At 41.8% G+C, this 18,764-nt stretch overlaps 1 protein-coding gene across 13 annotated transcripts in view; it reads right to left on the bottom strand.

Moving 5' to 3' along the window:
* Positions 1-18,764, bottom strand: part of auts2a (activator of transcription and developmental regulator AUTS2 a) — a 358,488-nt gene that overhangs the window by 53,618 nt on the left and 286,106 nt on the right. The window lies entirely within an intron of this gene.

The following is an 18,764-nucleotide window of genomic DNA, read 5'->3' as shown; positions in this document are numbered from 1 at the left end:
TGAATAATTTTGTCAGAAAAAAATAATTATTTGTTGCTTTTCTGTTTTAAATCAAAACCAATTCATTTGTTTGGTTTCACCTCTTTCATTCAGTTTTGTGATTTCACAAAACTGAATGAAAGAGGTGCAAAAAAAAAAGAATTAGCCACAAAAAAATAATCACCCGAAACTGATACTTTCACTCCTACCGTGAGAAACTCCTGCCAGTCCGTGAGTGAATGAACCCAGTTCAAAATGGTCACAGGTTTTAACCAAATATTATTTTACTAAGGAATTAGAACTTTGCATTAAGCAACAAACTGCTGCAAGTGGAGCTACACTAGTTTGCATTAGTTTTGCATATGTGGGATGCGATCTAACATGCACAACACCTGCAACCTGCAGCAGATGAAACCAGGCCGTTTCTCTGTATTTTTATGATGTGTTTTTATTGGCTCTTCTGTTTAAAGCCTGTCTGTAAGCCAAGACAATAAGAGTGTGAATGGACTGTTGGCTAAGAAAGGGCTGGCCATGTTTTCCTTCAGCAGCGGACCGATTAGTCCGCTTCGACGGCCACATTGTTATGTGATAACAGAGGGCGGACGGTTGGCTGGCCCTGAGGAAGTCATTCAGCGTGAGTTCACTGACTCGCTGACCGGGGATATTAAAGGAAGGTCTTTTAGCCATGCTCGACCGAGTCCAGGCTCTGACTCCTGTGCAGCCTCTGGTGTGCGAGGGAATCCAAGGCCTGGGGGGGAGGAGAGGGGAGGCCGGCTAACACCTGTCATCCAGCAGCGCTTCAGGCACGGCAACACCTGACGCCGCGTGTGAATTCACGCACGGCGGGACCCGTATGCGGCACGCGCAACACACTGACCGACCGCCACGTCCTGACGCGGAGCCCGATAACTGCTGACGCTCGTGCATGGAGTCGTTCCAAATATCCACAACAGATGCATGCGAAAACAGACACAATTAATCACGCCATCACACACAAAGTCGCTGAGTGCTGGAGGAGTCCTCCAGAGACCCCCCGAGGTGACAGATGTGTCAAAACAACATATTGGTTTCGCTCCCTATTGCTGAGGTGTTGCTTTGTTCCTTCACCCTAAGAAAAAAAAGCAACAAAAAAACAGAGGATGTGATTTTCTCTGCAGATTGCCGATGCATTTTTCACAAGTTACTCTGAAAACACCATGTTCCTCGACATTAAAAAGCAATTTAGCACTCGCAGGATTAAAAGCGCATGTTAAATTGAAGGCTACACTTGGCGTGGGCATGAAAAATTGAGTGGCTCCTTATATTAACCAGGTTGAGCGCCGCACACAGCATTTAGACAGACGAAATGGAATCTTTCAGCATTACTAATTCATCCGGAGCAAAGTTGTGCTTGAGATGTTCACGGCTCCACGGCTGAGTACGCTCGCACGGAGCACTTCCGTGTGTCTTTGGATAATTGCGTGTGGCGGCGGATATCCATCAGGCGGAAAGTGTTAAATATAACATTATTTCATCAGTCATCTTTTGGTTTATTAAAGCTCCACTTGATCTGCTCCCTTAGACAAGCTGCGAACTGTCCTTGTAAAACGTCGTTCAACAAATCCGCGCTCCTCCGCCTGCACATTCGCACTCGGTGGAATGAGACCACTCGCACTTTAATGTGACATTACTGATCTCTTCTCAAAACCATTTTAACCACCACAGTAGGTTGGATCCTTTTGTTGAGACGTAAAACGAAGAGAGCTGTGAGCCTGTGGGAAAAGCCCGACTAAACGCTCCTGTTGAAATTGGCTCTGATTCCAAAATGTCCTCTAATGTTTCCTCTCACCGTAGTGAGAGAGCGCTGGAGGAGGGCAGAGGAACGAGCGGGATGAACACTCAGTTAGTGGACCGTGGACCCACTTAAACATGATGATGGATGCTAATGATGCCCTTAATTACAGCTTCCAAAATGGCAATAATTACAATTCTTTTATAGCTCCTTATCCGGAGACAATCTTGATAATGACTGTTGGAGTGATAAACAGTGATTGTCAGCGTTTGACCTTTGAAAGCACTAACCCAACAAAGCGCTGCAGGATGAGACAAACGTCTTACCGTCGCCTTTAGTAGACAAAGTCTGGTGTTTTAGGTGCAAAAAACCCCCCTGAAAAGTGTGGCATGCATCAGTATTCAGCCTTCTAGTGAGCCCAAATAAAATTCTACCGATTGCTTTCAGAAATGAGGGAAATTGGTAGAATTGCTCTAATTTTACCAATTAGAATTAAAAAATTCAAAGTTTAGAATTTTGGTTTGGATTCAAGACTAAGCTGATACTGACACTAAAAAAAAAAAAAGAATAAAAAAGTCACTATCACAGAATAATTTCATGATTCAACTTCAGTTAGTTGATTATGATTATGGTAATACTGGACAAAAATCTCAGGCAAATTGAAGTGTTTTTTTTAATTAACTAACTGCAATAAAACACAATGTAGCAGGACATTGTGTTCCTGTATTACCATCAAATACAATTTTTTATTAGCTTAACTGAGTCTGTAACTGCATTGTCCATATAAGCTAAATAGCAACACTATTTTTCCTTCAATAGTAAATAATCAACCATATTCATATTTCAGGTTTGAGATATATTTCTTTACACAGCCGGGGTACACAGGTACACAGCCGGTACACAGCCCGGCTGTGTACCCCTGATTTTTTACGGGGTATGGCTGTGTACTCCGTAAAAAATCTTACCGTGTTCCAGTAAGATTTTTTTTTTTCAACTGCTGAATAGATAATAAAATTTTGCTCACGGGGGAATAGAACAGATATTATCTGAAAGAAATCAGATGTTTTGATTTTAAATATTCCAAAACTATCGATACAACAACTTGCATCATGGTGTGAGAATGTGTTGCTTCATCAAGGAGTTGGTTCAAGTTGATGGGAGGATGGATGGAGAAAATTCAACGTAACCTTGTTGACAAGACCTCAAAAGACTCGACAGACTCGCGTTCCACAAGGACGATGATGTAAACATGCAGCCAGAGCTCCACCAGAATGCGTTTGTTGCCATGGTCTAGTCAAAGTCGAGATGCAACTCCTGCTGAAAATCTGTGACAACAGTTGAAAACTGATGTTCGCAGAATGTTCTCCAGATAGACACCAGCTCCCAAATGGACAACGGACAACTGCAGTAAAAAATGGTTCTGCAAAACACTGACTCAAGGGAGCTGAATACAAATGCAGCTCGTACAAAAATAGAAACCATGTATCAATTTCTTTCCACTTTACAATTATGCACTACTTTTTCTGGTCCATCACATAAAATACTAACAAATACATACATGTTTTTGTGTAAGATCCTGAACACTTTTCCAAAGAACTGCGTCCTCTCCTTTAAGTATTTTACAGGGAGAATGATCAAACACCGAAGTCACTGAGAGAAAAACACAAACTTGTTCAATAACCAGCTTTTCATCAGAACCGTCTCTGGCGCTGTTAATTTACTAAAAAGTTCTATGCATGTGCAAGTCAAACCCAGTCTTGTGTCAGAGTCCACTGCTGGCCTGGCTCCTCTGTCACATGGCACAGATTACTGCCTGTGTTACACCAAATGCTTGATAATGCAATCAAGTCGCTTTGAAGCTCAATGATTCTCCAGTGCCTGCCGAATGAGAGGAAAATGAAACCATTCCCTCAGTCTGACTGACACGCTGATGGGGCCTTCGTCAGCTGGAGAAAGGGAAGCAGACACACCGAGAACGAGTCCAACCACCTCACCCATCTTCACATGTGAGTCCAGACAGAACAGAACAGTTCTACTGGGTACAATCGGGTATAGAATATGAATTTGAAAAGCTGAGTTACGTTGTTATGCTCTGTCCCTACTTTCCTTTTTTGTAATTGCTTGCTGTGTGTGTTTATGTGTGCTTGTTTAGATGTCGTATTTAGGACAACTTCTTTCATATTTAGTAATCTTCTGAAGACCAATGGGCCTCATAGGGACCAAAGCCTGGCTTTACTTAGGGTCAGGGGTCAGATTTCAGGTGTGAATTACATTTTGGTTAAGGTTTGGACCAGTAAGGGTTAGGGGAAATGTCTGGGTTAGGCATAAATGAAGTTACTAAAATGAATGGAAGTCAATTCAAAGTTCTAACATGAGTAGAAATACAATCTATGCGTCTTTGTTTGCTTGCGTGTGTGTGCGTGTGTGTGTGTGACCCCTTGGTCCAGATCTCTGCAGAGCATCTCTTGCTTTCGCCCTTCCCCAGCAGTGATAGCTATCATTGTTGCTAATACAGCCTCCTAGGATGACACCTCACACACACATGCACGCACACACACACACACACACCGATACAACACACAACCTGAAGACACATCCAGCTTCCCCTAATCTCATCTTCTGCTGGAATGAAAAACAGGCAGACCAATCCAGTCAGCGCAGCGACCTTTTGCTCTGAGCTACGACCCTGTGCCAGTCTTACTTCCTGGATCGACAGACCGGGTCTCTATGTGCCTGTCTGCCGATTCATGGCTGCTGGTCAACTCGTCTCTTAACGGCTTCTTATGTGTGATGATGTTGGTGAAATCTGACAGGAGTCGAACCCGCTGGTGAACAGTTTGGAGAACAAGAGGATCCCACATTTGATCCTAAACTTCATGTGTTTGTTGCAGTGTGGAGGAACGGCTGTCTCAGTTAAGGAATGACTGAGACGTCCACAAAGGTCTAGAAATACAACCATGAAGTCCTTATAATTTTGCCAAACAAAAAGTAAAATGAAAAAATAATTTTACTGAAGCAATTTGAAGAAAATAAGATGTTATTAGACATTTAAATGTCTATTTAGTGCACTCCATGATGTTGGGTCGATCACATCTACATTCTGGTTTGGGTTGTGGAATCTCTGGAAGAAACTGGCTGATTGAACATATAAATAAGATGAAGCTAGGCCCTCTAGGACTTTAAAAGTAAGAATATAAAGTTTAGAAATTAATGTGAAAATGGACAGAAAGCCCAGGGAAAGATTTCAGGGTCGATGGTGTATGTTGGTGCTTTTTTTAAATCACAGTTAAAAGAAAATATGTAACATAGCGAACAGCTTGTAAATGCTGCAGGGATGTTTGAAATAGATTAGCATAAAAAAACCCATTAAAACAGTGTAGAAAAGAGGTGATAAAAGCATTAAAAACCTTCCTAAGACCCGGTACGAAGGAAGAGTTTGACTAGCAATAACTTCTAGTTGGAAAACGTTGTACTTTTAAGAGCAGTGATCACTGAGGACTAGATTAACTTCTAAACCTAATCACTTCGGTCTCGTCTTCATTTAGGTTCAGGAAGTTTGAGTTCATCCAGGTTTTCCTTTCATTCTGACACTTCAGGAGTGGTGACAGGAGTGTCATCAGTATAACGATAAAATGGGATGCTGTGCTTCCTAAAGATAGCCCTCAGATGCAAAAAAATAAACAAAAATAAACAAAAGTGGACTAAATATGCATCCCTGTTGGACACCAAAATAGAAAAGCACGGCCGAAGAGGAATAACCCAGAGGTCCTGTTTACACAACAATACTAGCACCGTATAATGCAAATTAGTTGTGTTTTGACTTCTTGTATCCATGGCAATAGCATTTTGGATAGCACAAAATGCAACAATTTGGCAACCGGCTCCAGACTGAAACATTTTAGAAATGCATGATTCAAGTCCGCGGACCTATGTCTTCTGTCTGTGCTGCTACACTTCTTCAGACTTTATGTGGCGCGTTAAACCAACATCTGTTTATGCAAATATTTATGCACGGATTACATGCAACAGATCATGTGCGTTAAAAAAATTTGAAAACTGACATAGCCTCACTGCCTCCTATAGGCCTGGCATGCACACTACATCATTTACAGTGATATTTGGCTTTTCATGCCACTGTTGTGTGAACTCTAGTTGTTTTGGATATGCAACATATTCGGAAATGGCTAAATCTGTACGTCTAAGGTGTAATTTATGCCAGGACAGGGGTGTGCTTTTAACGGCAGGATACCAGAATGTTCTGATTAACACCGTCGAAGGTAACTCATAAATTTAAAAATAACAGATCACAAAATGATGTTAATATAACATCATTAGAAGCCCCCAAAAAGAACATCAGTCTTGTAATCTGAATCTCCTCACATGCGCCGTCACTCCTCCACAGACATACAGAAAGGTTCCTGCTCCTTTGATGAAATCCTGGTTTAAGTTGCACCGTTTTCCCAATCGAAACGAACCTAAATGTCATCAGCTTAACACATTCATGCCGAATCTTAATAGATGATACTTTTATACTGCACAGATGACATGCAGCACAACACTACATACATCACACCAAGTCATGTTCCTTTCCAAACAGCAGACTGCTCACAGATCATGTGTTCATTTTTCTGCTGCTGTCTCATAAGACTCTCAAGATTTTCACAGCTTTCCTCAAATATCTCCATGTCTTTTAAATTCAGTTATGTAAATCGGTCTTTTCTCAGCTACATGTGTTTTTTTTGGCTTTGTTTTGATTGTTTTGGAGATGACATGTTTTTATATTCCCCGCGGCTGTTTCTCAGCTGCACAAATTAACATGTTGCATGGCTTGTGTAATTCCCCCCCTTCCACCCTCCCCATCTTCCACCCTGCCCCCGCTTTATTACACCTTTTTCTTTATTACTATGATTCACTGTTTTGACACTTTGCAATCAGGGTAAAAAAAAAAAATGAATTATACATGTGGTGCCAGAAGAAAACTGCTATACGCTACTGCAAGGTGGGGTGTTCATACTGCAAAATCCTAATCAAAGCCTCTGAGCATGATTTGTATCAGCACTGATATAGGAAACAAAAAGTCTGTGGTATTTGTAAAAGCACAATAAAACGTTCAGTATGTCACTTCTAATGAACAGAACTGAGTAGCAGCTGGGTGGTCAGATAATAAAAGTGCACTTTATGAGGTACAGCTTGAAGTTAGAGGGTTGGATCCACTTAGCCTCCAGCACTTCCTTAATTCTCTGTAGCCTAGATTTACCAAGACATGGGGAATATTCTTTAGAAATTTAGGTCCATCACACAGTTGTGGCTGACTTCTGGCCTGAGCATCCTTGATGGGACTGTGACGGCGGCTATGATCGCCCGTGGGAGTACACTTGAACATATGTTCAAGAAAGCAGTTTCAGATGATTCGAGCTTTGAGACATGATGTATTATCCTGCTGGAAGTAGTCATGTAGAATGGACATAGTTTAATTCTTGATGGTTAACTCTTTCAGAAGAGCAAAAGAAACCCACCTCAAGTGAGCGTAAATACTTTTTGTGAAAAGTTGTTTTTGATGTTGTCGCTTCGTTTTTATTAGGGTGCATCGACTGTAGTTTTCTGGCTGATCACCAATTACAGATCTTCAAGAAGCCTGACCTGCTGATTTTGATTTTGGCCAATACCATTTGTTTTGTCTGAAATGTTGCCAAATATAAAAGGAAAGTCACTAAGTTTTCTCTTGCTAGCTCTTAAAGATAGCATGTGAAATGGACCAGCTGTATTTTGGTATTAATAAATGGAATTCATGAATTCAACTCACTGACTCTTTTTCAACCTCATGCATCATGGAGAACGGATGATTCTCCACACAGCATAATGAAACTGGACAGTGGTTGATTTTTAGACCGGTGGATACGATTGGCTTCACATGTATGTATCGGCCGATCACTGATCTCCCAAAATTACGGAAATCAAGAGCTGATTTGTCAGTGTGCCCCTAATTTTTATATTAGGTTGTTATTGCCAGTATAAACATGAGCAATTAAAAAAACACTACACAGACTTTCAAAATTCTACTCTAAAACAACCTACAATGACTGAAACCTTAAGAAGCTTACAATGACAATTTCTACAAATTTTAACGTTAACATCTATAGTCTATTCATAAGTTGTGAGGATTGGTGATTCCCACTCAACGAATCAAAGTTATCTACCAACTGCTGCTCATTCAGCAGAAGTCCTCTTTGCCACCATCAAGCACCTCTTCAGTTCACTCCACAACACTTCACGTCTGAGCCAAGAGCATTAAGAGGCTCCAGCTTAGTTCAGCCACAAAAGAAACAGCAACTGGAGCAAAGCTCTATCAAGGATTCAATATTGAAAACAACAAGAGGCTCCGCTGAAGGTCCCCTTTCAACAGACAGATGCAATTAAGTTCTAATTTAAAGGGATGGCAGGCTGATCAGAGCAGAGGAGTTGCCGTCTGCATTGCAATCAGCAGGTAAACACTGGTGCTCCACATTTCTCCTCCTCTCACCTATCTGTCTACATTTGCATTTCAATAACTTATGAATCCCACAGACAACTTAATTTTTTTTTCAGTAATTCAATTCAAATAGTGAAAGATTACACAGTGGGGTGAATCTCAAGTGCGTCGAGTGTTTGCTCTTGTCATTTTAAAAGCATTATGTTTTGCTAAAAGTGTTTTTTCTTCTTTTTTTGTCGAGTGGCCTTTATTGAACGACATCCATCTGACGACCCCAGAATCGACCCCAGGGCAGCAGCATCAAGGACTCTGCACATGGTGCATCTGCATTACCAACTGAATGTTAGATTATGACCTATAAAATGGTGTGGAAGATTGGTGACTGGATAGCTGCCCAGCAGAAAGTGTGATAGACTCCATAAGGAAGGAAAGTCACAAAAGGTCATCGCTAAAGAAGCTGGATTTTTACGCCTACTATAGAAATGTTTCCTCAGTTCACGCCAAGTGCTCTAATGGACAGTTGAGTGGAAGGAAAAAGTGTGGTAGAAAAAAAAATCTGCAAAAGCAACAGCAATAATTACAGACTGAAATGCAAAAAAAACATTCGGGAGGCGGACTGTGCTGGATTTAGTGGTTCCAAAGCCTCCACTCAGAGCCTGTTGGTTAAGTGGGTACTTTGGGTATTTTAAGGCACGTTTCTGTGAAGTTATTATCCGCAATAGTTTCACTAGATGTGGTAGCAAAAAACAGATGTCACTATAAGCTTGTTAGCAAGATAAGAATGACAGAAGGTGCTGGATAATAAGAAGCTAGTCAGATGTATCCTGTATCAATCCGCCTCATGAGCCGACTTGGTGATTCTCCATTGGGATAAATTTCAAACAACTATGAGCGATGGAAAGCACGGGAACAAACCATGTCAGATGTTGCTGGACGACACACAAATCCAAAGGTTTACTCTGTTCTTGGCAAAGCTGGGGCGGACGGGCGAGTCATTGCTGCTCTGGCAAATCGATACAGCTGGCTAACTTCATGTAGAGACGTGGACGCTGTTCAACTAAACAAAACAGGACTAAACCTAACAACAGTCTGTTGTGAAATTACTGCGAATAACACAGAATTATGTCCTGCGACATTTTTATCTTGAGTTGATTTAAATTACAGTCAGCTAAAACAGGTGGGGGCACGTCTGACTAGCTGCTAGTTAGTCATTAACATCTAGGACTAGCTAGTTGTCAGTGACTAGCTAACTTTCAAATACAAATACCAGGAAGTACAAATACCAGAATGAGGCACAAGAACCCAAACGTTCTCCAAAAAATGAGAAAAACTCACCTAGCTCAACTAGGTGAGGTGTGAGGCTAGCAAATTTTATGAATTGGGAGAATAACTTCTCTGTAACTTTGACCGGAAGCGAAAGGATGCAAATGACGGCTATCATTTCTCCATGTTTCACATCAGAAACATGGAGAAGAAGCAAGCTAGCCGGAGCCAGAAACCGAGAGCTAAACACAAGAACACAGACAGTCATGTGCAGTCTGTGGCAGACGGAAGAAATACAAATAATCATTGTAAAAGAGCGCCTGAGTGTTTGCTGTTGAGTTGAACTCTAAAGCATTTTAAAAGGGAGATTTTTGTCTTTTAAATGTGAAATTAAATTCTTTGCGCATAAGTTTTTTGTTATTATTATCGTGCTGAGATACTTTGAAATACCTTGTAAAAGACTTCAATGATCTGCTGAACCACAGCCCTGTGTTGTACTTTCTGAAACTTGACTAACACTAGATGTGGACCTACTTGGTTATTTGTTTGTTTTTCATTCATTACATACTTTTTTTTTTGGATTAATAAATGTGATTAAAATGGAAAAATAACATTTAGAATGGAATAAGTCAAAAATAAAAAATTAAACATAATTTGAAAAATACCTGAGTATTAACTCAGGTATTTTTCAAATTATGTTTAATTTGAAAACATAATTTGTTCGGTACCCAGTTTTGTGGGTACCGAATTACCCACAAAACTGGCCAGACCCCAACTATATACATGTACATAGATACAAATATATATTTCAGTGAGCTGACGTTGTGTATTAAAGTCCTTTTTTATTATTAATGTAAAATACATGTCTATAAAATATTCATTTTTTTCTGAGAAGCTGAATTTTGGCCCTTTTCTTGCTCTTAAGTCATAGTCGTCAAGTGTATTATTCGGTGTGTAATGACTGTATATAACATGAGTTTGTTTCTTGAACAGAATTACTACAATAATGTCACTTTTTGATAACATTTATAGAGGTGCACCTGTATTTACTGCAGGTCCTCAACAAGGGCACCTGCTCACGGTGCAGTCAGTGTCTCTGGGTATAGAAAAGCCGACTTTGTATAAATAGATCCTTTGCCTTCAGGAAGAGAAACAAAGCGGTACGGCTGATTTATTCCCCGTCATCCGGTCTGAGGAAAGTGTGGCGCTGTTCTGTTTGGCAAACACTAGTTGATCCTGGGAGAGGTGCTCAGTTGAGAGTCTCACGTCGTTAGGTCTTGAAATAATGACGACAAAGTCTTTGAGTAGAAATTATTTGATTAGTGCGTTCAGGTCTAAAAAGGGAACCTGGATGCGCATCAAATGACTGTAGAGAGGGAAGGTGCGACAGAGCTCTTAATTGCTGGAACTGCACCTAGAGACTTGATGATTTGTGACATCTTATCCGGTGCTCTGCGCGAACACTAATAACTGTTAATTAACTGTAGCAAGGATACCGGAGAGTGGGAAGCGAAAAGAGGAGATAGATGCACACTCTTCCACACAGCCGCGCGTGGCCTCGTGTGTTCTCCAGATTAAAGGGAAGAAAGCGTCTCTGGGGAGGTGTGCAAGATGGAGGGAAGATTTTGGAGGTCAGGGCACTTGCTGTTCTGTAATGCTAATGGGCACAAAGGAGCCACAGAGCTATTAAATGAGAAATAACAGCAAAGCCATTATTGTTTTCAGATTGATCTGGCTGTGTAAATCTGTTAGTCTTAATTGGTCCACAAAGACGGAAAACAAAGTCAATGTTCTGTTCCAAGGCCATCTTCAATTTCCAAAGCAGATGTTCACAGATGTCGTTTTTTTTTTTTTTTTTGTCATCGGAAGCATCTGCAATCAAGCTCTTTAGAGCAATGACAGGGGAACACATGTGCTCACTGCTATCCTCATTAAAAGCAAAGTGCTGTGGTGGCCTCGTTGCCCCCCCCCGTGCGACTGCGAATGCGGCGTGCACCGGAGACGCCCACCACCGGAAACCAACGGCGCCCTGCGTAATGCCGCACTGAAAGCCAGGCCACGTTTAAAGTGATTAATAAGAAATCACAGAGGGCCTGATGAGTCACGCTGCTTGATGTATCAGTCCTCTGTTTGGACATTAACACAGAGCTTATGAACGGCTAATGATGTCTGGAGCTAAGCAACATGTGCATGCACGCTATATCCAGCAACATTTATTCATTGCTACACCTTTCATGACTGCCAGTGTTGGCCTACATTACTTTTAAAAGTAGCCGATAACAGTGGCGGCACTAGCTGCGTTTCCATTACAAACGTGTGCAAATCCTTGTCCATATTTTGTTAATGTAAGAAAAATAATCACAATTTTGCAATTGCAGTGTTTCCATCAAATAGAAAAATTAGCTGAAATCACGTGAATAAGCTTGTTAAGAAGCAATTAAAAGTTATGACAGTGACGAATGTGAAACCACATACTGGGCGAATTTCCAGTCAGTGTGTGGTTTCTCTGGGATATTAGTTTGAGTGTACTGGACGTATATGTTTGAGTCTGTGTGTAGAGTTTTGCCCCCGTGAGGATTGCAGAAAATCCACAATAAGTACAAAGCAGATGCAAAAACTAAAGCAAAGGCTAAGTCATTCCCGTCATTGTTCCACTCTGAAAAGAAAAACGAAAAGAACGGTTCAGGTTGTGGGATACTAATTACAAGTTCAAAGACACTTTGATCAATCTAGTAAACTTAACGCATAAACAGTAAAACAATAAATATTTTTTTATTGAAAGTTGGTGCAAGTTAGTTTGAGTTTATATGTTCAGACCCATAAACAGAAACATCGTTTCCTCAAGAATGAAGATACTCTGCACCAGATTTATGCACTAGCTAATTCTCACATTTTTCCGCCTTCTTTACGAGGCCTTCACACCTACTGCCACATCCACTAACTCCTTTCTTATATTCCAGTGCTTTATTTACATCAGAGGTACCGGGTCAACGGGATCCACCACAGTCAACAGCCATACATGTAGACTTTAATGCCAGACGAGCGTAAAATGAAAACAGCGTTGCATCTACAGAAGATTAAGGCTCGAGTTGTTTGGTAGCGTCTGTGATGGCTGAATCTCTTCTTCTTCCTTCCCCGTTCTAAACAGCTGTCATGTTTCATGAACGTACAGACGCCATCGCCTGGAGAGCGGGGACCGTCTCGGGGAAACAAACACGTCTTCACTGTTTCCGTACCGGGTCCCTCTGCCTGCTTTGGTGCTTTTCTGCACGAGTGACAGCGACACAAAGAGACACGAAGAGCGTGACCCCGGAGAAGATAAAACAGCAAACGCCTTCACACGTCACCGCCGCTTGGACTGATGGGGACGCAGGGAGTCGGAAGGGCTGGCCCGAGGCGTGCCGACGCACGTGGGCACGCAAGTACACACAGGCGTATATCCGCGGTAATGGCTTTTCATTCAACCCAGTTGTGCTTGAGTTAAGCCACTGCCTTCAGAAGTCTTGCGTTAAACACACAGAGGCGGGCAAGGTTACGGATTCCGATGGGCAAATTCATATTTTCAAATGAGACCTCTACACTCTATTAAGCTCCAGGATATGCCGCGGCCTAGAGAGAGAGATGGAGCCAGGATATGGAGCAAATAGATTGACAAGCCAGCGAGTCGCACATTGTTATTTCACTGAGGCCTCTGAGTGGCTGCGTAAACTCTATGAAGGACATGGAAGATCACGCTGCTGTCTGCTAATCAGAGGAGGGCGCGCTGATTGTTTTGTTTGGTTCAGAGGCGCCTCGCTTCTGTCACACATCAAGGTAAGACCCTGGAGCGCTTTAGGAGCCGCGCAGGTGGGCAGCAATTCTGCTTACAACATTTCAATTTGACAACGCCGACGCTCTGGGGTTTTAATGTTTGAAGATACTGTCAGCGTTGCGCCAACAGCGGCAGACGGGCCAAGTGATGAATGGAAGCGTGCCTGAATCCGGAGCTCAGGGTCTTTTAAACAACACAAGAAAAGGAAGAAAGTGTTCTGAGGAACGCCGCGCATGACAGTTGTGTTTACCTAAACTCTAATTTCCTTCAAGCAGTTTTCTGACAGGCCTTTTCGCCGAGGTGTGATGTGGAGTATTTGTACATTGTGTCGAACAACTCGCCGGCATGTGTCGCTTTCATTCCTGAGATCCCGCTGACGTTTTGACAGATCGGCAACGCCGCTACGTTTGCCCGTCTGCCAATGTCGGAGCTCGGAAAGATGGAAAGATTATTCCCTTCCAAGCCAATTAAAGAACGTTTAATGAAGACGGGCTGCGTGCATCCGCTGCCGCTTCCGACAAAGTGATCCATTCTGAGAGTGGAGTTGTCAAGTTTGAGAAACGGAAACTGTCAGAGCTAGAGTTTGGCTTTTCTTTTCTTTTCTCTGTTTGTTTTTGTTTTGTTTTTCTTCAAATCTGCAACACATTGTCTTGGATTCCCATGTTTGTGTGGATGTAGAGTTTTATTGATTTGCACAACGTTGCCTGCAGCAATACTCCAGGAAACACCCACATTCCGTGGAGTCCTGTTGTGTTGTGAGACAAAAAGTGTGAAGAATAACACTGGCTTGTTTTTCTCCCATTTTTTTTTCTTCTCCCAGGCAATTTCTTTCACGAGTGAAGGACAACTGTGACAAAAACCCAAAGAGAAGCAGCCGGATGTGCTGTCGTTACCAAATAATAAAAAAAAAAAACCTACAAGAAAGTTCAAGGTGAGCAAAACCCTCATCTTTAGCTCGTCACTTCTTCCTTTCATTCGGGCATGTTGGGTGACCTCTCGTTTAGAAGGCTGACCCCAGTCTCACTTCTGGGCCTGACATGCACTGACAGATGACTAACCCTTGAAAGGTCAGGGCCGGCCAGGCTGGGGTACACCTGCTGTCCAAGACCAGCTCCTCTCTTAGTGCTCCGGAGAGCAGAGGGAGCTGAGATCCGGTTATTGGACACGGGCAGGAAGACTCGGGAGTAAAACAAAACTGTTGTCAGTGATGAGGAACTTGAAAGCATTAGTCTAGAAGGAAAACAGAGGTGAAATGCTTTGACTCGGTGAGTGGGAGATAAGACCAGGGGAGGTCAAGAGGTCAACGGGGAGAAACAGGAACTGAGGTCTGGTGTATTTCAGGTGGTTTGATAGTAATCCAGTAAACAAACAGAACAGAAATATGTTCTGTTCTATTTGCTAAGAAATAGCAAATAGCTGCTAAGAAATATTGATTTTTACACTGTACAGATGATTAAAGCTCAGATTTGGTAGTAAATGAAGGTTAACCATATTTATTATTAATTTTCCTACTCCAAAATATATTTTAGTTATATGTGACAAAAGATTGAAGCTGAATGTTACAATTCGCTACATTGCAGGAGGAACGTCCACACTTTTTGTCATGTAATCAAGCAAATAAAGTAGTATAGTTTTTGTAGGAAATGGGTATTGGTTGTTGTTGATCCACAACTCTAGTTTCAAATTATTTTGGGTTCGACTGAACAAATTTACTCTGATTTATAAGAGCTTGTACTTAACATGATTTTACCCTGATTAGAAGCAAGAAGTCCGGATGAAACAGCTGGGCTGGATGGACCAAATTCGTACCATTCTTTAATTACAGTTAAGGGCCGCTCAAAGTCATTCCAAGGGCCACAAATGATCCCCGAGCCGTACTTTGGACACCCCTGTGTTACAGCCGTCTACTTCAACTTATTAAATAAGGGCTTTGTAAGAAATCATAATAGAAAAATTCAGTATGATGGTATGTGTGAAAGAAACTACAATAACACAGCAACTACATGCCACACTTTTCAGATATTTTATTAGTAAAAATAAAAAATTGGAAACAACTGTAAAGTAACAAAATGATAAAAAATAAAAAATAAAATCACACAGGGTGCCAATATGTTTGCAAGCCACTTTAAAATCCAGCCGGAGTGAATACGCGATGATCTCCAGAGCTGCTAATCCGTTTTCCTGTTTGCACAAAAACAGAATCCAGGAAAAGGAGGCTGAAGGAAAAGCCACACATTCCAGGCTAACATGCCAGCTTATATCTGGCTCAACTCAGGCACAAGTTTCTAATCTTCAAAAGCTGGTTTTATAAGTGCGTAATGAGAGAGGCCACAATAGAAAAACAAACCATTTATTTCCCTCCCCCGGAGAGTAAGTGGAACCATATGGGCCAACGCAGAGCCAGATCCGAACATCTGGGCGGCACGGGGGAATCAAAGCCAACTGGTGCCGAGGACCCCGGTGAACCGCAGCAACCTCTGCCTGCCCTGACAGAATTTTTTTGCTCGATAGAAAAACAGGTTGGAGCTGTGTTCTCCTGAGTGTCTGAGTTTTCCCTCCTCTTGCCTTTCTTTCTTTCTTTCTTTCTTTCTTTCTTTCTTGTTTTGTTTTTTTTCCAGGGTAATTGCTAATCAAAAAGCGACTGTCGGCAAAGCTCCAGGCACGGTCCGTGGCGGTAATCGCTGGCAGATGGGAGCTTGACTTCCATTAGAACCAGCTGGAGGAGACTGTGGTGAATTCCTGCGAAACTGTTTCTGTAATATTAGGTGGAGGTCACAGACAGTATCATCCTGGAAGGGATTTGTATTGATTAAAAAAAAGAAAAAAAAAGCACATACCGTCGGGTCGCTACGTTACGACGTAAAAGCACAAAAACAAAGACGTGCGTTTATTGGATTGTTTGATGGTTGAGCACTGTTCAGAGCTTTCATAGCCATAAGAGACTTTGCTTCAGCCCCTAATACCTAACAGGGTGATGAAATCCCTCGATAAGGACCGAGCGGCAAAGCTCGTTTTAATAGCCTTTAGCAAGTCTGCATTGCTCTCCAGCCGACAATAAAGAAACATTCTTATCAGACCGTGCAGGCCAAGGTTAAGAAGCTGCACCTCCTGAGGGCTGCGCATCTTCCACTAAGCCTCTCTCATCCACCGCTCCTCCCTCTGTCTGTAAGATCGCATTTGGCTCCCAAAAATACGACGGCGCAGTTGATAGAAAAAAAAAATTAATTTCCCCACCAAAACGTTCAGAAATTTTGAGTTTAATCTCAGAAAGTGTCGAGACAAGAACGTGAAAATTTGAGTTTCAAAAGTGGAAAATGTTCAACTTAAAAAAATTTTTTTTTTTTTTTAGAAAATTTCTGAAATTAATTTGAAATTTTTTTGTGTTTTCTAGCTAATTTGAAACTTTTCAAACTCTAAAATGTTTTTCTAGAAAATTCCTGAGATTTTTTTTTTATGAAAATTTACTAGGCATTCGGCGATAAATCGACCGGCTGATAAATCGATCGGCCAATGAATCGGCCCTGGTTTCCTTGGTGCCACCTCGTCCACCTTCTTGGTATAACTAGCAACATTTCAGATAAAAAAACAAAACAAAATCAGCCAAAATCCAAATCGGCAGCTCAACCATTAGATTGATAATTGACGATCGGCCAGAAAATTGCAATCGGTGCACCCATAAAATTTACTCCTTCCTCTTTTTGTTCTCTACCTACAATGATAATAGTAGCACAAACGCCTACAAAGACAATAAAAGCAACTGTCTCCTTTCAGGTCGCAGTGGCTCATCTGCGGACTTTATGATCTATGATTACCCAGTGGATGCTGAGAGGAGCGAACACAAAGGACCTGTTTTTTCTCTTTTTTTTTGCTGCGTGCCCTGGAGGTGCAATCATGTCTTTTAATGCTCAACAAAGATAAGGTGGAGAACTGAGTGTATCCGTCCTCTGGGAGGAACGGCGGGGTGGGGCCGCCTCCCTCATGTCCAATCACATTATGCCAAAAGGGTTGTGGCCATGCTAATTTATTCCCTAGTGCTCCTTAGGGAGAGTGTCTAGTCATAAAGACCCTGTCAGCCCCTCCCCGTGACTGGCATCGCAATCTGCAGGCGCAGTGTTCCCGGGGGAGACGAGCACCGGAGGCGTATTCTGCAGCGATAATGCCACTGTCAGCCGTCTGGGCACCTGGAGGGCTTAGGCCGGCTGCAGAGGAGGCCGGAGCGGCAGCGGCGGGATGATGTGACGTATGACATAATCCGTGCTTAGGTGGGGTCCAAGCTGCAGATGGGCAACGGGGTGCTTATTTCTACCCTTCCATTTCCTCGTTTATCGATGGTAAAGCCAGTTCTAGGCCTTCTGGGACAGAAAAAAAAAAGTCCTCCTCATTACAGTGGCCCTGGGAGGGAGCTCCAGGCTTGTCAACATGGAGCCACGGAGAAGGTAGACCGCTGGCTCCATCCAGCTGCACAAGAATAATGTCATCCGAGCTGACTGCTGGGAGCCGAGGAGACACCCAAGGAACCACTTTATCTTCTTCATTAGAACCACTTTGGAGCGCGAGTGGGAAGGGGGGGTGAAAAAAAGAGAACATCAATTTTTCTTAAGTCTTCTGAACAGAAGGCACAGAATTAATTGCACCATTAGGCCCCCAATAGACAATAGTGATGGGCTTTTTCTTCCTAAATGCACATGTGCCTACACATTGCTCATGAACAGGCAATTATGGCATCACTCTCCATATAAGTAAATGTTTGCTTTAATGGCTAATAAATGCAGGTAGGAGACTGTGTTAGGTCTGAGCACAGAGTTTTGTTCCAGATCCAATAGATCCAATTTTGTGAGGGTTACAAAGAGCAGCATGGACCTTTACTCTTTTCAATTACAGGGAAGGAGTGTGGCTGTGACAACTAACAACAATTAATATGGAAAAGCAAAATTTGCTGTTTGCCGCAGAGCGGATGGCGTCGTTACAATAACCCACTAATGCTGGGTGTACAATAAGGTGAAATATGTCCGCATTAGGCAAGTAATTATCAGACGTTTCATCTGGAAGCTAATTGCTCCTAATGGATATTTACAAGAGACATAAGAGTAAAGTCACCTTGTTCTTGGGGATGTCTAAGAATGCACACTGCAAAAAGTCCCCTTCCAAAAACAAGAAAAAAAAGTACAAAAATAAGGTACAATTTTCTTAAAATAAGAAAAATTATCTGCCAACAGAACAAGAAAATTTATCTTGTCAAGATTTTCTAAAACAAGAAAAAATATCTAACCAAGATAAACCTAYAATATCTTAAAATTAGTGTATTTTTACTTAAAACAAGCCAATTTTACTTATACGAGTAAGATATATTATCTTATTTTAAGAAAAATTATCTCAAGTAAAGAAAATGTTACTCGACACTGAATTTCTTGAAATAGCGTAAAATTTTCTTAGTTGAAGAAAAATGTTCTATGTATTAAGAAAATAAATCT

Source organism: Poecilia reticulata, linkage group LG14 (genome assembly GCF_000633615.1).
Source record: "Poecilia reticulata strain Guanapo linkage group LG14, Guppy_female_1.0+MT, whole genome shotgun sequence".
NCBI lineage: Eukaryota > Metazoa > Chordata > Actinopteri > Cyprinodontiformes > Poeciliidae > Poecilia > Poecilia reticulata.
Note: the sequence above shows the minus strand (reverse complement) of the source record. Positions and strands in the feature narration are given on the sequence as shown.